This window comes from Erinaceus europaeus, chromosome 21, assembly GCF_950295315.1.
Source record: "Erinaceus europaeus chromosome 21, mEriEur2.1, whole genome shotgun sequence".
Lineage (NCBI taxonomy): Eukaryota > Metazoa > Chordata > Mammalia > Eulipotyphla > Erinaceidae > Erinaceus > Erinaceus europaeus.
The window spans coordinates 6,884,492-6,903,740 of NC_080182.1; positions in this window are offsets into that span (position 1 = coordinate 6,884,492).

The following is a 19,249-nucleotide window of genomic DNA, read 5'->3' on the forward strand; positions in this document are numbered from 1 at the left end:
GCCATTTGGGTAGGAATAAATTTTTAGAAGAACTTCTTCATATGTAAATAATTTACAAGATAGTTGAATAATTTTTGGCTATTACATCTGAATGCTTAATGAGGAGCCTTTTGCTAATTTAAAAGTTGGACTCATGCTGTCTTCACTTTTGAATACAGAATCAAAGAGCACCCTGGCTCCTCTGCTGGAACTCACGGTGGTAGTCTCAGTTATTTACTGAGCGAGCCAGAGCACAGTGTGAAATCACTTAATCCAAACTGTAGCTGCACCAACCATTTACATACGACTGTGTAATTTACCCATGTCTGCGCTCCAGCATTAATCCACGTTTTATGCCATGACTGGGATGGGAGGACTTGCTGTCGTCTGAGTAAGATACTCAAGATAATAACACTCTACTTTAATCAGCTGGCATCTGTATTCTCCTCAGAAATTGAGTGATGATTATATATAGTATACATGATAGAATAGGCATTAATTATACCTGCTACATTCATATATGCCCATAAGTACTCCCCTATCTATCCACCTACCTACCATCTATGTCTGACTAAACATCTATCCATCATACATCTGTCCATCCTTCCATATGCATCTATGCAGATCCTACTCATTACAGAAAGGCAGAGAGTGTGAGGGGGACTCACATAGGCAGAGAGAGAGAAAGAGAGAGAGAGAGAGAGAGAGAGGGAGAGAGAGAGAGAGGCGCCACAGGATCAAAGCTTTCTTCAATGTGGCAGGGGCTGGGCTCGCACCAGGACTATGCATACGATGAAGCAATGCACTATCCAAGTAAGCTACTTTGCCAGCCCTAGAATGTATTTCTTTGTAAGATTTGTAAGATTTCTTTGTAATGTATTTCTCTCTTTACACATACACACATTCTTTTCTTCCTTCCTTTCTTTCTTTCTTTCTTTTTTTTTTTTTTTTTGCCTCCAGGGTTATTGCTGGGGCTCAGTGCCTGTACTACAAATCCACTGCTCTTGGAGGCCATTTTTTCTCCATTTTGTTGCCCTTGTTATTATTGTTGCCATTGCTATTGTTGTTTTTGGACAGGGCAGAGAGAAATCAAGAGAGGAGGGGAAGACGGAGAGGGAGAGAGAAAGATAGATACCTGTAGGCCTGCTTCACTGCCCATGAAGCGACCACCCTGCAGGTGGGGAGCTGGGGGTCTCAAACCAGGATCCTTATGCCCACTCTTGAGCTTTGCACCACGTGCACTTAACCCGCTGCGCTACTACCCGGTCCCCCCCACATTCTTATCACAATAATTTAGTATTCCTTTTGGAAGACATAAGTTCAAATAAAATTACCTTATTATGGGAGAAAAAAAAAAGGATGCAGCTTGAATTACATTTTGTTTTGATCTGAATGCCTGTCCAATTCAAACTCAAAGTAGTGAAAACAGGGTAATTGTATAATTAACTATCAGTATAATAATTTTTCTTGAAAAAAATTACATCATGAACAATCTCCATTATCTTTCTTGCAGGTACAGTCAAGGATGGTCACCCTCTACTGTGTTTTATAAATACTTATATCAGTATTGTAAAACAAGCTGAAGAAAATTCTTACGTGCTGATATCTGCATTAACTCTTCGAGTTCTGAACTCTTAGAGTTCACACAACCTCTTGCTCATGAATTCACAGAAAAGTTCAAACATGTTGTCTACTGAATGAAGGATGATTCCCTTTGAAATAAACCTCTATTTCCTATTAAATACTCTTCCCCCCACTGAGGATTGTAGAGTAGCTGTAATGATCTCTATCTCATAGCCTGTCATCAGATGATTGGAGTATTATATTGGGACTGTCTCTGTTGTCAAAAACCAAATGACAGGCTCTATGGTAAATAAGACAGAAAATTCACATTAGCTAAACCAGGACTTCCTTCAATAACAACAGACATTCAATGCTGCAGTAGGTAAATTGGGTAGAAAAGATGGAATTATTTTCCCCAAATATATTAGAAACAGGAACTGTGCAAGCCTGTCTGTGAATCTTCTGTGTCACTCTGTTTTTACGGCAGAGCAAATATCTTTAATTTTGCAAAAGAGATATTGAAAATATCTGATTGTAGAAAAAGTATGCTTATTGTAAAAGTACTAGTAAGGAAGTAAGATGAACTTAGAATTGTATATCAGAAAGCTACATTGAATACTTTCATATATTTCCTCTACGCCAATAATTCCCAAGTACATCCATCCATGCATCCGTTTGTTTGTTCATTCATTCACACATGCATGTATACCTTTGACAAATATTTACAACGCAATTCCTGGGTATTGGTTACTACTTGAATCATTGAAGACTGTGAGCAGAACAGAAAAACCTATGAGCTCACAGAACTTCTATTTGAAAGTGAAGAGACAGAAAAGAAAGAAAACAACAAGAAGCCAAATCCTAGTTCGAAGATGAAAATCGCAGTTGTGGAGAAAGAATTGTGCGATACCTGGTGGCCACAGACACCTCCAGATCACTTGGGAAAAGCCTGCAGGGACGGTCTCTCCCCTCCTGCAGCACAGGGCTCGATGACTCAGAGACGGTGTGGCCTGTCCAGCCCTCCCTGTGACAGCCTGGTGTGTGACGGGCTCTCGGGTGGCAGGAGGTCATGTCAGGGTCTGGTGCAAAAAGTTGGAGGAATTCTTGACCTGACATTCTCCACTGGATACTCAGCTCTCGAGACATGTCTTCTTCCTTGGTGCCTACCCCACTATGCTTCCCTCTGCGGGCCTGAAATAGCAGCTCTGTAATCTGACAGCTGAGATGCTGATACCTTGGACCCAAAGTCCTATGACCCAGACCAAACTTTCCATAAAATAATGGTCTCACCAGCTGAGATTTGCACATGACTTTCCTTGCCTCCCACAGTGAAGTTATGACATTGTTTGGGGGCTTGTACAAGGACAGATAGGAAGGATACCCTCACTGATCTAATCTTGTATAAGTATTATATCCTTACCCCCACACCTATGGACATCTTATCTTTGATAAGGGGACCCAATGTATTAAATGGAGGAAGGAAGCTCTCTTCAATAAATGGTGCTGGGAAAACTGGGTTGAAACATGCAGAAGAATGAAACTGAACTACCTTATCTCACCAGAAACAAAAATCAACTCCAAATGGATCAAGGACCTGGATGTTAGACCAGAAACTATCAAATACTTAGAGGAAAAAATTGGTGGAACATATTTCCACCTAAACCTCAAGGATATCTTTGATGAAACAAACCCTACTGCAAGGAAGACTAAAGCAGAAACAAACCAATGGGACTACATCAAATTGAAAAGCTTCTGCACAGCCAAAGAAACTATCACACAAACAAAGAGACCCCTCACAGAATGGGAGAAGATCTTTACATGCCAAACATCAGACAAGAGACTAATCACCAAAATATACAGAGAACTCAGCTAACTTAGTAACAAAAAAAGCAAATGACCCCATCCAAAAATGGGCAGAGGATATGAACAGAACATTCACTACAAAAGAGATCCAAAAGGCAAACAAACATATGAAAAACTGCTCCAGGTCACTGATTGTCAGAGAAATGCAAATAAAGACAACATTGAGATACCACCTCACCCCTGTGAGAATGGCATACATCAAAAAGGACAGCAGCAACAAATGCTGGAGAGGTTGTGGGGACAGAGGAACCCTTTTACATTGCTGGTGGCAATGTAAATTGGTCCAGCCTCTGTGGAGAGCAGTCTGGAAAACCCTCAGAAGGCTAGACATGGACCTTCCATATGACCCAGTAATTCCTCTCCTGGGGTTATATCCCAAGGACTCCATAATGCCCAACCAAAAAGAGGTGTGTACTCCTGTGTTCATAGCAGCACAATTCATAATAGCTAAAACCTGGAAGCAATCCAGGTGCCCAACAACAGATGAGTGCTGAGACAGCTGTGGTATATACACACAATGGAATACTATGCAGCCATTAAGAACAATGAACCCACTTTCTTTTCTTATTTTATTTTTTTATTTTTTATTTTTTAAATTTTTTATTTAAGAAAGGATTAATGAACAAAAACATAAGGTAGGAGGGGTACAACTCCACACAATTCCCACCACCCAATCTCCATAACCCATCCCCTCCCCTGATAGCTTTCCCATTCTCCAGCCCTCTGGGAGCATGGACCCAGGGTCATTGTGGGATGCAGAAGGTGGAAGGTCTGGCTTCTGTAATTGCTTCCCCACTGAACATGGGCGTTGACTGGTCTATCCATACTCCCAGTCTGCCTCTCTCTTTCCCTACCCACCTTCTCTGATCCATCTTGGACAGAGCTAGAAGGAATTATGTTAAGTGAGCTAAGTCAGAAAGATAAAGATGAGTATGGGATGATCCCACTCATCAACAGAAGTTGAGAAAGAAACCAGAAAGGGAAACTAAAGGCAGGATTTGACTGAATTTGGAGTAGGGCACCAAAGTAAAAACCCTGGATTGAGGGTGAGGGTGGATGTTCAGCTTCATGAGGTGGGGTGTGGGGGGGATGGGGCACCGTCTTTTAGTGTTGGGAATGGTGTTTATGAACACTCCTATCAATCTGTAGTCATATAAATCACTATTTAATTAATATGAGAGGGGAAACATTGAATGTCTCAAACTTTTTAAATCACAGTCTTTTAATACATAGGCTGAGTCTTTCATATGTTGACTCTTTTAAAAGCTTAGACCAGGGAGAACAGAGGCAACAGGTGGCACAGCTATATACAAATAATGTCAAAGGACATAAATTATGGTGATGTTGTGTATGAAACAGCAAATCTTAACAAAGGGATATTTCAAAGTTAACCCAATTACCAAATAATGTTATTATAGTAATAACTATCTATTGTCTTCTTAAACCCTAAGACAACAGGATACTCCCGCTTCCTCTTTAGAGCCTATATTTCCCCCAGTCCTGGAATCTCTAGGGTGGGGCTCACTTTCCTACATGCTTCTCTCAATTCATATCAAATGATATTACAACTGCCAATTCCAACCTAATCAACGCAAGAAGTACCACCTCAACATGCTGCACTTCAGACTGTGCCCAGAGACGTCAGACATGGAATGTCAACACTTCAGCCTCATTTCTAGGATGAGACCTTTCCTTTCATAGGATTCTCTTATTCCATTCCAGGAGGTTCACTTCCTAAAAAAATCCCAAAACCTAGATATAGACCAGGTCCCGTAAGATAGAGCAAATGTTCACATGTATCCATAAATTAGGGCAAAAATACATAATAGTCTGCAGTGAGTCAGTATAAAATTCATAATGAAATAGTGTCTATTTAGACTTAGATATCCTCCTCACCTACTTCCTATGACAGTTCTCTCTCTCACTCCAAAGCTAACCTCATCAAAGCAAGGCCTGCAAAAGCTGAATAAGGGCAGAGACTGGCAGACTTTAACAATGACTCTTTAGTAACTATCAGACCACCCATCAGCTGGGGCCCTAGTTGGGGAGTCCTGAGATTCCCAAATAGACATGAGATTCCCAAATAGATTTATTTGGGTCTAGACCTCAAATAAATCCCTCTATCCATTGTTATCAGTCATTCCTATCAGGAACAACACAATAGACCCCTTTGTGGGCCCCCATAGGACCTAGCCCTCAACTTGGATCAACAATGGTAGAGAATGTTCCATCCTCCGAAGGGAAGCTGGACAATATACTCTATGCTACACCTGAGGAAGATGGGTTCTGAAATTGGGGCAGCTTGGAATGTTCCTACTCATGACCACAGAATGTGAGCTCAGATATACAGGGATGCAGAGGTCATATAGGCTCCTAAGCTGAAGATGGGCCCCAGATCACATCAAATCGATGGGGTTTACAGTCAACAATATTTATGTACCTTTCCCATATTAGGGAGCTACTCTCTTCCCTGATCCAGCTTTCTGGTCCTTCTGCCAGCCATGATATCACCTCCCCAGACAATAATTAGGATCCACCTGCATATCAGATTTCAGGCTCAGGCAAAAAACAAACAAAAAACACTAGTATAACCACAGGCCCTTTGGAATATAACTAAAATATGCCTACTAGCTATCTACAAAATGGAGGACCCCCCAACTCTTCATCTGCACTATTCCAGCCTTTAGTTCCATGATTGGTCAACAATTTGTTTGGCTTTGTGTGTTAACTCTATTTTCAACCACCAGGTTTCAGATGCTACCATGATGCTATTTAGACCTCCCTGGACAGCCAACCCCACCAATGTGTCCTGGAGCTCTGCTTCCTCAGAGCCCTTCCCCATTAGGGAAAGAGAAAGACAGACTGGGAGTATGAATCAACTTGTCAACGTCCATGTTTAGTGGGGAAGCAATTACAGAAGCCAGACCTTCCATCTTCTGCACCCCATAATGACCTTGGGTCCATACTCCCAGAGGGCTAAAGAATAGGAAAGCTATTAGGGGAGGGGCTGTGATATGGAGATCTGGTGGTAGGAACTGTGTAGATTTGTACCCCTCTTATCCTATGGTTTAATCAATACTTTTTTGTAAATAAAAACATTTTTAAAAGTATTATATCCTTTATTTTCTTTAGGATACAGTGGCAATCTCAACTTCTGTATTATTATGGGGATACCTGCCTTCCCAGGACACAAGATCTGCCATTTTGCCTTTCTCCTTCATCACTGTGATAATACCACAGGGGCAAGGGTCAGAGTGATAGGTTGATTTTTTAAAATTTCAATTTAAGGATGACAAGTTTAAATGTATAAAGCTTAGAGGGTCACTGTAGCCCTTCTGGTCACATGATATGCATTTCACTTGTCTATTAAACTCTACACACTGACAGCACTTTGCATGGAGTCTTTCTGTATTCATAATATGTTTCAGTATTATTAGTATTTGACTAAAGCACTCCTTAGTTTTGGCTATTGGTGGTGTTGGGTATTGAACTTGAACCTGGGGCCTTCTACATGCAAGTCCAGTGCACCACTTTCCAGGCCATAGTGTATAATTCAAAAGAAAAAAAAAGAAGATGTAGTTTCTAAGACTGGGGAGAGAGACTTTCATGCCCAGGACACCAAAGGTTCCACGTTCAAAGCCTAGTACCACCAGAAGCCAGAGTTTAGCAGTGGTCTGACAGAAAAAGAAAATAAAAAGATTTAGCTTCTAATAATAATTAATAATCATAAAGGAAGACTGTTGGTTTCAATTTAAAAGGTCAGAACAAGATAATGATATCCCCTTCCAGAAAAAAAAAAAAGCAATGCCAAGTGTCTTGGTCTCTTTGGGTCTAAGGATTTCCTTCAGTTCATGCATCTGATTTTTTTAGAAGAGGGATTTCTAAAAAAAATTTAAAAAATATTTATTTATTCCCTTTTGTTACCCTTGTTTTATTGTTGTAGTTATTATTGTTGTTGTTGTTGGATAGGACAGAGTGAAATAGAGAGAGGAGGGGAGACAGAGAGGAGGAGAGAAAGACAGACATCTGCAGATCTACTTCACCACTTGTGAAACAACTCTCTTGCCAGTAGGGAGCCAGGGGCTTGAACCGGGATCCTTATGCCAGTCCTTGAGCTTTGCACCACCTGTGCTTAGCCCTCTGCACTACCACTCGACTCCCAGAAGAGGGATTTATAGTCATGACACAATATTTCATGGTGACTCTGATTTGCTTTAGAGATTCACCTTCATTTAACTGCTTCTAGAAACTTTTTTTTTTTTAAAGAAAATCTTTCCTTTGGTCTGACCCAAAACTCTTGTATTTGCTCGAGTCAAAAACATCACAAGCTAAATTTGTATTATGTGCGATGACAGTGAGTCCCTGCTCTAACTCAGGCTGAAGGGGGCTGCAGCTGAACCAATCTGCCACCCATCATTCTTCAGAGAAAAGTGAGCCATGAAAGCAGGGCCCAGGAAGTGACTTGAACTTGGGAATCAAAGACATCCATCAAGGAGTCAAGAGGAGGGTGTGGGCTGGGTTCCATACTCTCAGTGCATATATCCAAGCCCCACTGAAGTCAAGCCAATATGAAATCACGCCCTCATTTACCATTGATATCACTTACAAGAGAAGGTTCTATGTGAAAGGGCAGACAGACACACCACACCCAGCTTGCAGCTCTTGGCCCTTGTTTGTCCTCCAGGCTTTATTCTATTCAGTGGTGGCACTGCTCTCATCTATCTGGAGTGACTAGTCTATCTGGATGTGACTAAAGAACCAATATGGAGCCTCACCATCTTCTAAAGCATCGAGCAGCCTCCATGCCAGTGCTATGGCATGAGTACTTTGCTCTGTAGCCTTTGGTCGGGTCCAGATCTGAGCACATGGCTACGAGTTATGAATGCCATGTCCCTCTCAAGCCCTTTCCCTGGGGTTGTGTCCCATCCAGAGGACACGCTGATTCCCAGCTTGAGTTCTCACCCAGATTCTTTCCTCATGTCCTAACATACCCGAACACCATGTCCCCACGTTTCTGAATACACATGCTTTCCCAATCCTGCTGCCTGCTGCTTTCAGACATGTTCTTGCTCAAAAGATTTTTTTCTGAGTCAAGAGACTTTCTATGGCTTCAAACAGTGTAGACTCTGATGCCTTTGTATCTGGATAAAATCTCTGCTCCTCATGAACAAGCTGGTAATCATGATTCGCTGAAAATGTCTAATCGCACATCAGACGACTGGGGTGCGCTCAGGGAGTTCAACCCAATTATGACGCGAGCAGAAGAATGCCTAAGAACAAATAGATGTTGTGAAATTACATAATGTCCCCACTAATCAAATTCACATTAATTTTCCATTTGCTCATGCTTTGGATTATCCGAGCCCTGTGTGCTTCTGCTGCTTCCTTTAAAAAATCCATAGATGTGAGATTAATGGGGATTGTTTTTGTTAACATTTGACAAATGTCAAAATATAACTTCTTAAATTCTACCAGCAACCCAGCTCTGATCCTCGACCTATATGCTCTCATCTCTGTGTGAGGTTTTCCAGATCTGAGCTCCATGGCAGTCAAGAGAGATTCACCAGGGCTTTGCAAAATAATGAAATGGAACAGGGCAATGAAAGAACATGGGCCCGGTGTCATTTCTTTATGAATTCCAACATGATCTAGGTTAATTCAGTGATAGAGACTCAGAAGTAACTTAGAAAGGATCAGAGGGGGTTGAGCAGGCTTCCAGGCTTTGACTCTGTTCCAAGTGCTTTCTCACTACCTTGCCTCGTCTTTACAGGCAGTTGACATGGTCACAGCAGCTGTGGCCACAGACCTGACCCACAGCAATTTCTAGACCATCTTCATCTCATCTTCTCTTTGCATCTTCTTTCTTCCACTCTGCTTTCTGAGCAAAACAGAGGAGGCTAAAGAGTTTTGTCATCAGTGAGAGAAGATAGTCAGTTTCTGGCCCGGCTATTGGTCAGCTAAGGACCTTGCTTGAGAAGCAGTTAGCCAGGTTTTGAAGAATTGAATGGAATAGACAATAGGTTTTCAGAAGAGAATACCTGCCTTGGGTGTCCTCTGACAGTGCATGTGTAGCTGTTGTAGGCTTATCTGGTGGTGCACTATGGAGCTGTGGCACTAGAGGGCTGGCCAGGATCTGGAGTAACACCACATGCTGGGGAAAATTCACCAGCTTGGGAGTCTTGGAAAAGCCAGGTATCTTGGGTGTCTGAGCTGTAAGGACCTGGCTGTGCCCCATACCCACGGAGGCAGAGTCACCTGCTCAGAACCAGGTGCCCAACAGAGATTCACTGTGGTGGCTGGTGGCAGATTTGATGGTAGTCACCTTTCTAGGGGGGATTCTAGTTGGCAGCCATTTGGGAACCAGGAGTCCTGTGTCCACTGAAAACACTGTTATCTGTAACCCATCCCACAGTGAGATGCTGGTGTGGGTTTAAACCATGGCCAGTCTGCATGGCATAGTCCCTGCGTTAGATACGGAGTCACCAGACAGTTCTGTGAGTCAACCCAACTTCTTGCACTACAGGCTTCTGACTAAGTTCAACATCCCATATTGGTTTCTACTTCTTTCTAGTTATACCCTGACACCTACTGCCACACAGTACAATACACAGGAGAGGTATGAGTGGGAGAATAGGCATCTCGACTATGTTGACATTCCCTATATTCAAAAGAATCTACAGCAGCATAATTAATAGTAGTCTTCCTTCTTCCCTCCCTTCCTCTCTCTCTTTCTGTTTTATACCAGAGCCCCCACCACTCAACTCTGAGTAGTGGTGATCCCGGGAACAGAAGCTGGGGCCGCACAATGTAGGTCCTGTGCTCTGTTGCTTCATTACTGATCTGTCCAGATAGTTGTCTTTCTTTATGACATCTTACAGTTATAAGTTCATTTTGACTCCCTGACAAAGACATCTGTCTTTAGATCAGGGCCTAGGGTAGTACTGAACTCCCATCTAGGAAGGCAGAGTTGGCCATGTCTTTTCTGAGCAGAATAGTCAAGCAAGATACCAGTCTGGTACCATAGCATCCCAGAGTTCCAGGATTAAAGTACCTCAAATCTTGGTTTATAATGAAAATAAGCCCCAGAGAAGCTAACTAATCCAGACAAACAGCAGACCTGAGGCAGAGATTAAGCCTTCAGGGCTCACCAGTCTGTTCCCTGTTTAATACGGGGCTTAAAATTCACGTTTGCAGACACAAGGTTTTAGACTTCTGAGCAGGGATGTGCTGTACTTTGGAGATGAAGAGCAGCGAGAGAGAGCCACTCTCTCTCCCCGCTGCGTCAGCAGCAAGATCTGCTCTCAGATGTTTCCTGCTGGTTCCCAGGGAGCACAGGAAGTAATGTTCTGGTGATTAAGCGGCAATATCATTATAAAAGCCAAATGAATAATCATTGTGTTAATGAACTTTATCTCAGAAAAGATTGGGTTTTTAATGTTAAGCCTTTTTCCAATATGAAAGAGAAAATGTATTTCAGTTCCATTTAATCAGCCAGGGATGTTCATAATCTAGACAATTCCATGTCCTGTCTGCACTCATTTCCGTGGATGTGTTCACTGCTCAGGGCAACTTCAGAGGGTGCCTACTGGCCATTCTTTAGATCTTCCTGTCTCTGACACACACACGCGCACACGCACACGCACGCGCACACACCTCTCTCTAGGAACAGAACAATAGAAGGACTACTTGAAGGAGGCCTGGTGGTGGTGCACCTGGTTAAGCACACACACACTCCAGTGTGCAAGAACCTGGGTTCAAACCCCTGGTCCCCACCTGCAAGGGGGAAGTTTCATAGGCAGTGAAGCAGGACTGTAGGTGTCTGTCTCTTAATCTGTCTCCCCTCTCAATTTCTCTCTGCCTCTAGCCAATAATAAACACATAAAAAGATTTTTTAAAAAAGAAAGACTATTTGATCTTCAAGAATCAGTTTTGGTATTGCAAGCCACAAGTAGCTTGTGAATCAGTAATGGCAAGTCAGTACCTGAAAAACAACTTTTGCTGCTTAAAAAAACATTGAGTGACTCTTTAGAAGAAAACTAATTCTCTTTTTAAAAGGTCAGTTTATGAGCTGTGTATTCTAAGGATCATCCACTTTTCCCAGAAAAGGAAGACTTTTTGCTCAATAAACACCAGAAGAAAGATTTGGTCTTTGAGGAGCCAACCAAAACATTAGCACTCTCTGACTTTCTGTACCTCACATGTTCATAAAGACACTCCAGGGGCCAGACAGTGGCACACCTGGTTAAGTGCACACATTACAGTGCACAAGGATCTGGGTTCAAGCCCCTGGTCCTCCCCTGCAGGGGAAATGCTTTCATGAGCTGTGAAACAGGGCTGCAGGTATCCCTCTGTCTCTTTCCCTATGTATATCCTCTCTCCTCTCTCAATTTCTCTGTCTCTACCCAATAATAAATTAAAAGATATATTTTTTAAAAGGATATTCACAGAAAGACAAAGAGTGTCAATCACTACTATTTTCATGCCATTATGCACTCCCTGCACATGCTACTGTAATGGATATTGACATGGAAGAAGAGCAGCCTGGGTCCTTACAAAGTAGGGGCTCATAACTCAGATCGGACACTTGTGGTTTGGTCATAGGAGCCCAGCAGGTAGTGAGAAATTATCACACATCCCTGGGGAGGTGTCTTGTCCACATCTTGCCAGTTTTACCTTGATAATTCTCAGCAGCGGTACACAGGCCAATGGCAGGGAAAGCATGTGAGCTTCTTATCCGTGCCAGAGCCTCATCTTTTGCAAAGCTTGCAACACACTATCATCTCAGAGGGTACATACGCAAACATTTTAAAAAGATGTAATTTTAAATATGTATTAGAAAAAGCGCATTGCTATCACATTGCAGTGAGATATCATGCATAGTTTGGCCACAGTGGAGACTAAATTAAAAAGCAAATCAATTTTAAGCCGACTTGGAAGGGTTATTGGGTAATTCCTAGCACAGAGGCTCCTGCTGGCGCGGCACAATTATGATGTTTTTATTTGGACGGATGGAGTCCAAGAAGCACTATTTTAACCTTGGAGTCCCTTTTCTGATGTGACTCAATACGAACAGTACAGAACCATCCACTACCTGAGTCCTTCCAAAGCAGAACTCAGCAAGGGCCGTTGCAGGTGATTCTTGGTGCAGGAGGAAGTGGGACATAATGACATGGAGAAGGGAAAGTTCCTGACAGCTGTGATGCCACAGAACTCACTACTGTGCTATCCCTCTGAAGGGCAGGGGCAGGGGCAGGGCTGCCACGAACTGATAATAGCAGCTGGAACATCACTGACCTGCCTGAAGAGAATGGAGGTGCAAGGGACAGCTGTGCTGTAAAACTCTGTCCCTGAAATTTGTAAAATATCTAATAACTGGGAGAATGTGTATCCCAGTTAGCTACTGGAAGTTATTGCTCAAATACTGTCATTTCACATTGCATCTATATTTCATAAGACTATTATAGTTGTGCCTTTTTTTTTTGTCTCCAGGGTTATCACTGAGCCTTGGTGCCAGCACTATGAGTCCACTGCTCCTGGTGGCCATTTCCCCCCCCACCTTACTGGATAGGACAGAGAAAAATTAAGAGGGGAGGGGATATAGAGAGGGCGATTGATAAAGATGTCTATCACCTACAGACCTGCTTTGCCACGTGTGAAGCATCCCCCCTGTAAGTGGGAGCAGAGACTCGAACCTGGATCCTTGTGTCTTAATTTTAAAAAAATATTTATTTATTTTCCCTTTTGTTGTCCTTGTTGTTTTTTTATTGTTGTTGTAGTTGTTGTTGTTGTCGTTGTTGGATAGGACAAAGAGAAATGGAGAGAGGAGGGGAAGACAGAGAAGGGGAGAGAAGGATAGACACCTGCAGACCTGCTTCACCGCCTGTGAAGCGACTCCCCTGCAAGTGGGGAGCCGGGGGCTGGAACCAGGATTCTTACACCGGTCCTTGCACTTTGCGCCACATGTGCTTAACCCGCTGCTCTACTGCCCGACAACCCTCTTTTAATTTTTATTAGTGATTTAAAAATGACTGACAAGATTTCAAGGTAATAAGGATATAATTCCACACATTTATCACCAGCAGAGTTCTGCGTCCCCATCCTTTCCACTGGAAACTTCCCTATTCTTTATCTCTCTGGGAGCATGGACTAAAAATACTCTTTGGGGTGCGGAAGGTGGGCGTTCTTGCTTCTGTAACTGCTTCTCTACTGGATAAGGGCATTGGCAGGATGATCCATACCCCCAATCCATTTCTATCTCTCCCAGTCAGGTAGGGCTCTGGAGAGGTGAGACTTCAGGACACACTGGAGAGGTCCTCTGATCTAGGCTCTCTTACAGAGATGAGATAACACACAGCATGGACTCTTCTTCAATAATCACAAGCACTCTTAGCTCTGCTTCCAGATCCATGTCTATGAGCTGAAGCCAAATCCACATGGCTTCCATTTACAGACCCCACTCTCTCACTGTGGGTCTCAAGGCAACGACATTAAGCCATGTCCTCTTTCTGTTCCGCTCAGCAGGTGGAACAGAAACCAGGTGACTCAAGAACAGCACAGTGGTAACATCCACTGCATTTCAAAGTTATCTAGATGAGCAAATTCATTCACTCAAACCTTTTCCTAGTCCTTCAAGATGGGAAAAGGAATGCCACCTTGTCAGAGGCCTACCAGAGGGATGGGTTCTGGAAGATAGGATCATCCTTGAAAGTTATTCTGAACAAAATACATGAACTTCTGTTATCATGTCTCCATTATAGAAGCAGGAAAATGAATTTGGTAATGGAGCCAAAGCTGGAATTGGTTACCGTTCTCCTAAGGGCTTGGGAAAATGTGGACCTAAGCTTGCATTCTCCACACACAGTTTTTTTGTTTTTCTTCTTTTTTAAAGGATGGACTTTAGTTCCTTTGCTTCATCAAGAGAGTCCAGTTGTTACCACCTCTTCCTGGAGGGGACCATCTTTTAGCTCTGTTATACTGTCATTCAGGTTCACAGTGAGAATGGCAGAAAGTGTGTGAGGAATATTAAACAGAGGCAGTTCTGCAGGGCTACATCCCAGCCTCTGTCAGGAGATGGCCTGAGGGTCACTCACACAATTAAGAGCAAACCCTATCTATGGCCAACAGCTCTTTTTCAAAGTGCCTTTCTTTTGTCTGAAATAATGCCAAATGGTTTAGTGTCGCTTGAGTAAATATTATGTACTTACCAGGCTGGCTTGAAAACGGCTTGGGAATTAGCTCTTGATCCATCAGTGGGCAACAAGCAAGGCAGCTCCGGAAAGGTCTGTTAGCATTCTCCCCCGACAGTGAGCCCTGAAGTTGGTCATTTTCTACTGTAAGAATTGATTAATGGGCAAAGACTCACCCACTAAAATAAAATGTCAGCAATTCAGTCACACAACAGTATAGCAGGACCAGGTTTAAAGAGCTTGCTCTGGTTACATCACAGAGTTATCTATCCATCCATCCTTTCTTTCTTTTATGCAATTCATATGCTTAAAAGCTACAGAGTAAGGATTGGAAATACCAGTGTGCATAAGACACTTTATACCACTGAGTTTATGACCCTAGTCCCTGGGCAGACCGCTCAATCTTCCACAGCACAGGAACTACATGCCTGAGTTTCCAGTTTAACAATCTGGTACCCCACAGGCCAGAGCTGACTGGTGCTCTGGCTTCTGTTTTTACTTAAAAATAAGTCATCGGTGATGTTGAGCATGTTTCCATATGCCTATTGGCCAAATGAATATCTTCTCTGGTTAAATCTCTGTTCAAGTCTCCTCCTTTTTAATGAGGTAGTTTGAGTTTTGTTTGAATAGAATGTAGAAATTTCTCTTCTCAGCCTTTTCCTTTAGAAGTTAGGAATATGATTTTGGTTCATAAATAAAAAATGACATTGATCACAGCTCTTCCCAAGGTTTCATAAAGTATCATCTTTGACTTGTACCTGGCACAGGGTTTTTCTCTATTTTATATATTTTGCTACTAGCCTTTTGTCTGATGCATATCATTGGGAAGTATTCTCCCACTAACTAGAGTATCTGCTTGGTTTGGTGGTGGTTACTTTTGCTGTGCAGAAGTGTTTAGGTTGATGTAGTCCCACCTGCTTTTTTTTTGCTGTTTTCCTTGCTGTTAGATTTGTGTCTCTGAAGGCATTTCCAAAGCCACATTGTAAAGTGTTCTCCTGATGTTTTCTTCTAAAGATATTATAGCTTCTGGTCTAACATGCAAGTCTTTGATTATGAGCTATCACTTCACACCTGTGAGAATGGCCTACATTAGAAGAGAAGAGAAATAAACAAATGCTAGTAAGAATGTATGAAAAAGGAGCCCTTTTTATACTGTTGGTGGGAATGTAAAATGGTTCAGTCCCTGTAGAAAACAGTCAGGTGACTGCGCAGAGTATGAAAAATCGACCGACCATATGACTTAGTAACTGATTTCTCAGGTGTCCACCCAAAGAAAACAAAGACGCCTATCTGAGGAGATGTGTGCGCCATGTTAGGGACAGTGTTATCTGTAATAGCCCTAATCTGGAAACAACCCAAGTGCTCAACGATAAAGAAACAGTTAAGGAATTTGTGATATATATATATACACACTACTCAACTGTAAGAACAGAGGAAATCTCTTTTGCAAGGTTATGGATAAAATCGGAAGGGGGAATATTAAGTGCAATAAGCCAGAAAGGGAAAGAAAAAGACCAAATGATCTCTCTCATAGGTAGAGCCTAAAAAACTAAGCAAGGAAACAGACAAGGTAATAGCTCAAAGGACTTTCAACAGATCTAAGGACTCAAAACAGGAGAGGTGGGAGGAAGTTGGGAGATGAGTGCTCTAAGGTGGAGGGGGATGATACTTCACTGGAAGGCATCAGGTACTGGTCCCCAGTTAGGGAGAAGTAAAGATGGGGCCCTTAACAAACAAAAGTGTTATAAACCAGTATTTCATCAGATGAGGAAGCACATGCTTAGTGGGTGATACTTACTTCAAAACCTATAGCATATTGGGGCAAAAGCTCTGATTCACGGAACTCATTGTGCTTAACTGTATTTGAGATTTGACTGTCCTCTTGCCCTTGATCCCCTAGATAGACAATCACCATTAGCATCATAACTGAGGAGATTCTTCAGTGACAAGAATGGATCAGAGAATGACCCTGAATTTCAGGAACATTCATGGGAAGAACTTCGAGCCATTGGTTTGACAAGCATTACAGGACGGGAAGCAGAATACCTTGGGATTTTTTTTTTTAATTCTTGAAGGTCACCCAGAAGAAAGATAAATTTTACCTCCAAATATGTTTGTTATTTATTTAGTTATTATTTATATTTCTCTATTTTGGAGACAGTCATTGAAAGGAAAGGGGGAGACAGAAAGTCACCTGCAACACTGCTTCAACACTTATGAAGCATCCCCTCTGCAGGTGGGGAACCAGAGGTTTGAACCCGTGTCTTTGTGCACTCAACTAGATGTGCTATCCAGACCTTATATTTACGATTTTTTCCACCCAATGACTGAAACTTTTACAGAGTTACTGAGCCTAAAATTCTATGTGACAAACTTTACTGTAGAGAGAGCTGTTTCCTCAGACATTCTGAACATTCAAGCAGTACCCACTAGGTTTCCTCAAGCTCTAGTCCATAAAAAAGATGTTATAAATCACATGAACTTAGGAAGAAGTCCTCAAAGTCACTAGAGATTCTCAATACCCTGACACAGTGTCTAGACTACTCCTGTGTCCTAGCTATAAGACTGCAAGTACATTTCATCTTGTTGATCTGACTGCTCCATTTTCAGTGGCTTCTTCACAGTAGTTCAGAGCACATGTCTGACTGCATTAGCAGAGGGCACCAGAAAGTCCAACTTGAGATGAATTTAAAATTTTTATTTATATAATTATGACTTTTCATAACTGAATATGAAGAAACAGATGTATATCAGGTATGATAAAATCCACTTTCTGAATAACCCAATCCAAAAATGGGCAGAGGATATGAACAGAACATTCACTTCAAAGAAGATCCAAAAGGCTAACAAAAATATGAAAAATTGCTCCAGGTCGCTGATTGTCAGAGAAATGCAAATAAAGACAAGATTGAGATATCACCTCACCCCTGTGAGAATAGCATACATCAAAAAGAACAGCAGCAACAAATGCTGGAGAGGCTGTGGGGACAGAGGAACCCTTCTGTACTGCTGGTGGGAATGTAAATTGGTCCAGCCTCTCTGGAGAGCAGTCTGGAGAACTCTCACAAGGCTAGACATGGACCTTCCATATGACCCAGTGATTCCTCTCCTGGGGATATACCCCAAGGACTCTCTAACACCCAACCAAAAAGAAATGTGTACACCTATGTTCATAGCAGCACAATTCATAATAGTTAAAACCTGGAAGCAATCCAGGTGCCCAACAACAGATGAGTGGCTGAGACAGCTGTGGTATATACACACAATGGTATACTATGCAGCCATTAAGAACAATGAACCCACTTTCTCTGATCCATCTTGGATGGAGCTAGAAGGAATAATGTTAAGTGAGCTAAGTCAGAATGATAAAGAAGAGTATGGGATGATCCCACTCATCAACAGAAGTTGAGAAAGAATAACAGAAAGGGAAACTAAAAGCATGATTTGACTAAATCTAGAGTAGGGCACCAAAGTAAAAACCCTATGTTGATGGGGAGGGTGGACATTCGGCTTCCCAGGGCAGTGGGGAGGGTGGGGGTTGGTGGGTGGGATGGGACACAGTCTTTTAGTGTTGGGAATGGTGTTTATATACACTCCTATTAAACTGTAGTCATATAGATCACTATTTAATGAATATGAGAGGGGAAAAGTTGATTGTATGTCTCGAACTTTTTAAAGCACAGACTGAGTCTTTTTAATACATAGGCTGAGTCTTTGATATGTTGACTCTCTCAAAAGCCTAGACCAGGGAGAACAGAAGCAACCGGTGGCAAAGCTATATACAAGATGTTGGGTATTATACAGCATACCCTAACAAGGGACTTTTCAAAGTTAACCCAATTACCAAATAATGTGATAACAATAACTATCCTTTGTCTTCTTGAACCCTAAGACAGCAGGAACCTAACATTTCCACTATAGAGCCTATATTTCCCCTAGTTCTGGAACCTTAGCATGCACTTTCCTGCATGCTTCTCTCAATTCATATAAAATAATATTGCATCCGCCAATCCCAACCTAATCAATGCAATGAGTGCCACCTCAGCATGCTTCACTTCAGACTGTGTCCATAGACTTCAAGTGTGGAATGACAACCCTTCAGCTTCATTACTTGTGTGAGACCTTTCTTTTCATAGTATTCTCTAATTCCATTCCAGGAGGTTCACTTCCTAATAAAGTCCCAACAGCTAGATATAGACCAGGTCCCCTGAGAGAGAGCGTATGTTCACACGTATCCATAAACTAGGGCAAAATATATACCTGAAAGCCAAAGTATACAATAGTCTGCAGTGAGTACCCCCCCAACACTTCATCTGCACTATTCCAGCCTTTAGGTTCATAATTGTTCAACAATTTGTTTGGCTTTGTATGTTAACTCTCTTTTCAGCCACCAGGTTCCAGATGCCAGCATGATGCCGACCAGACTTCCTTGGACAGATGACCTCACTAATGCGTCCTGGAGCTCTGCTTCCCCAGAGACCCAACCTACTAGGTAAAGAGAGAGGCAGACTGGGAGTATGGACTGACCAGTCAACACCCATGTTCAGCGGGGAAGTAATTACAGAAGCCAGACCTTCCACCTTCTGCAACCCACAATGACCCTGGGTCCATACTCCCAGGGGGATAAAGAATGGGGAAACTATCAGGGGAGGGGATGG